Here is a 3,902-nt window from a genome sequence, read left to right as displayed (position 1 = left end):
TCTTTCTTTCTTTCTTTCTTTCTTTCTTTCTTTCTTTCTTTCTTTCTTTCTTTCTTTCTTTCTTTCTTTCTTTCTTTCTTTCTTTCTTTCTGTCAGTAGTATTCACTAATAATATAGGCCTAAATGAATGCCCACTGTCTAATCTTGTCTCAGGCATCAGCTTGCACGTGGACACCCTGACGGACCACTCGTGCTCGGCGGACTCGGACGGGGAGAAGGTCAGCTGCGCGGCCGAGCTCCGCTCCGACCCAACGGACGACACCTGCTCCCAGGACGGCGCGGAGCGGCGGCCTCAGCTGTCGCCCAAACCCGTCACCTCGTCGCCCCTGACGGGCGTGGAAGCTCCAGTTTTCGGCCACCACCACCACCACCACCTCCTCCACCCTCTCCACCACCTCCACAACCAGCGGGAGGATTTAGCCCGCAGCGTCACAAATAGCAGCAGCATAAACACCAATAAATTGCCCCCATGCCTTGACGGCAGGCCCCCATCTGGAGCCCCTCAGACAAACCCCGCAGTCAAACCCAAACTGTGGTCTCTGGCGGAGATTGCTACCTCGGACCAAAAGCAGCAACAGGGGCCACCCAGCTGCTCCTCCTCCTCATCCTCCTCCTCCTCCTCGAGCGGCAGACTCCTCACCCCTCCTTCCTCCGCGACCTCCCCGGCCGCCACGTCCCCCTCCCTTTACGCGTCTCCCCACTCCATCCTTGGAAGACCTATTTATTACACGTCTCCCTTTTATAGCAGCTACACAAACTATGGCAACTTCAGCCCCCTGCAGGGCCAAGGCATCCTGCGGTACACTAATTCATCAGGGGTGAGTCTGGCCGCTGCCGCCGCCGCCGCCGCCGCCTCCGCGGCCGCTGCTGCCGCCGCGAACGAGGGGCTCAGCTCCTCTCACAGGGCTGCGGAGGCCGGCGCAAACCCCAAACACAGGCCCGACTCCCCCCTTGTTAAAAATAACCCGAACCAGACTGCTGTTGTGGAGCAGCAGCAGCATTTCAGACCCGCAAATTTAGAAGCAAAAAACGGTACGTAATAATGTGACGCACTAAACAAAAACACTTAAAAAACTATAGTGTCCAATTATGGAGTTGTGTTTCACTTTAACAGAGGAGAGAGATTGCTCCATTGGTGGAGGTAAAAAAAAGTTACCTTGTATCCCGCTGATCAACAGCTTTTTTTTTTCTTTTGTGTGTATGTGTGTGTCATTTGAATGTGTGTTTGGATAATCTGCATTTGCTCTGGTTCGAAGTACATTGCGCATTTTGTTTTATTTATTTCAACAATCCTGCTTTGCACAAGCGAACTCACTGTCCGTTTGTTCAGTTCTTCTAAAACGAGGAGTTACATTTAGTCTAGAATCTGCTCTGAAAGAGACACCGCGCGGACCATGTTTTTTTAAAAACATTTCAGTGCAGCGCTCTCCAGGATGTCCATTTAAAAAAATAAATGATTAAAAAAAACAAGTATTTGGGGGTATTTTATTAGGAGAAAAAAACGCATGGTGTTTCATTTGCAACAAGCTTGCTTTAAAACAAAAACATCGTTAGAGACACGACAAGTTGCAAATAATTGCGCAAAGTGCGTCATTTGCAGGTTATGGAGGACAGGCCTCAGCACGCGCGCACAGTGGCAGCTTATGGTTCCAATAAGCAGAAGAAAAAATGTTGCCATAGAATTGAGCAGGAATTCTATTTTTTATTGCTTCCTTTCTTCGTGTGTGTGTGTGTGTGGGGGGGGGGGGGGCGCACAGTGGGCTCCGCCACCTTATCTTTCATTTTAGGATAATTATAATTACACCGGGTCAGCCAAAAGCAAACAAATGAGTTTGCTTTGCGCAGTCGTGCGACTTTCACATCTTCAAATGTCACTATAGGTGTTTGTGCTGCTTTGCACACATGGAAGGAGAAGAAAAAAAGAAACAGCTTTCATTGCGCGCGGTCGGATCGCCTGCAGTCGTTTTTTTTTTTTTTTTTTTTTTTTTTTAAGCAACAGTTTTTGCAGGTTTTAAATAAGCACTTGGAGTTTTGGTTAATATTATGTTTTTTTTTTTTTCTTCACAAGGAGGCAGACTGACAACCTGTGTGTTTTAAAGGCTTGAGGACAGAACTGATCACACGCTGTTGGGCTTTTTATTTTAATCTTTCTTAGTTCCACAGTCTGCAGATAGGTGGCACAATTGCTTAGAGTTTATATAAAGATCAAGAAGGGACACAACCTTTTAAAGTCCATCGTTTTAACCCTCATAACCTTTTTTTTACAACTCCAAACGGGATCTATAGTGCCAGCATATTGTCGGGATGAACGCTGCTACCCCTCATCCTCCTCCTCTTCCTTCCTCCACACAGACTGAAACAGTTTGTCGTTTTTTTTCTTTTTTTTTTTTAACGAGTTCTTCTGTCTCATCATTGAGAAAAAGCAGTTCCACGTGCTGATCTGGAACTACAACTCCCATTAGATGTGATTTACATGTTATTTCTCAGGTTCCCCTTGTTTGCTTATTTGCCACGGTATACAGTATATATTTTATTTCGCTTTATATGTATGTATGGGTTAAAAAAAAGAAAAGAAAAACAATGTCATGAAAAGAAGAAATGTTTGGGATGAATCCAACTGATTTGAAAAGTGAACTCGAGGACTACACAGTGGAATAGCCTACATTTGATATTTATTTTTTTTAAATGACAGCGATGGAGCGATGCCTATAATTTATGCAAGTTGTATTGCAGAAAGGAGGGGTGCTTTGTTTGTTTTGTAAATATATAAAACGTATATAATATGATTGTTTTTTCCCCTTTGGCATTTGAGGAAACAAAGCTACACAATCTTGTTATCAGGAGTACTTTTACTAATTTATATCTCTGGCTGTATATATAAAAAATATAATGTGCTGGTATGGATATGGTATACTGGCAGGGTGTTTTATCCGTTATTAAAAAAAGAAAGAAAAAAAGAAGAAAAACAAGGAAAATATTAAACTTTTCCCCCCAACTATGACATGCACATCCTGGTGAGTCCTTCTTTCATTCCTAACAGGTTTGTATGGAACTGGTTTGGCGCAGATGGATCCCAGTATTCAGAAATATTATGAGTTTGGCAGATTGTGCAATCTATTCTTTCTGAGCCTCTTTTTTTTTTTTTTTTCTTTTAGGGGTCTCTTTTTTTTGGTCAAATATTCACGACTTTGATGGGGATAAATGACATGCTTATTCCACCCAAAAGGCCCCCCAGCCCCGCGCCCACACATTTATTTTTCAGTGTGATTAATACAGCCGAGGGAAACATCGGGCATTATGGGGCTCCCAGCGGGGTCGTCCCCTAAGCTTTATTTATTTATTTATTTATTTATTTTTCTCTCAGCCTGGCCCAGGATGGGTCAGCCCTGCCTGCTTCATTACAGCGCGGCATCGAGCGATCTATAAAAGTCTATCTAAGCATCTGCCAGCTCCAATGGGCTGTGTGATGGGCCCTAATCGGACAGGATCCCCCCCTTCTGCTTTTCACCATGACTGGCGATTATTACTGGAGGGCACAGCTAATTAAGCAAGTTAGACTTAAAGATAACTTTTGAGATGATGATGATGATGAAGATGATGATGATGATTATTATTATTATTATTATTATTATTATTTTTATTATTATGAATAGTTATTGTGATTTAAATCGGAGTAATTTAAATTTTGATTCTGAAACTTTCTATCAAAAATAAAGAAAAAAAAGTCCCTTCATCAGTGTAACCCCCCCTCCCCCATCATTGCTCCAAGCCAGACTCAAAGCTAATCCTTCATTTTCCAGTTGAATTTGAGCTTGAGTGTTGTTCAAATACCATGGGACCCCCACCCCCTCGCGCTACTCTCTCTCTCTCTCTCTCTCTCTCTCTCTCTCTCTCTCTCTCTC

General features: G+C 43.5%; 1 pseudogene; it reads left to right on the top strand.

Moving 5' to 3' along the window:
* The first annotated feature begins 153 nt into the window (after nt 1-153).
* Nucleotides 154-3,007, top strand: LOC106536971 (iroquois-class homeodomain protein irx-2 pseudogene; annotated as a pseudogene).
* Nucleotides 3,008-3,902: the final 895 nt, after the last annotated feature.

The sequence above is a fragment of the Austrofundulus limnaeus genome, unplaced genomic scaffold (assembly GCF_001266775.1).
Source record: "Austrofundulus limnaeus strain Quisiro unplaced genomic scaffold, Austrofundulus_limnaeus-1.0 Scaffold2060, whole genome shotgun sequence".
NCBI lineage: Eukaryota > Metazoa > Chordata > Actinopteri > Cyprinodontiformes > Rivulidae > Austrofundulus > Austrofundulus limnaeus.
This window is presented reverse-complemented; position numbering and strand designations above follow the sequence as displayed.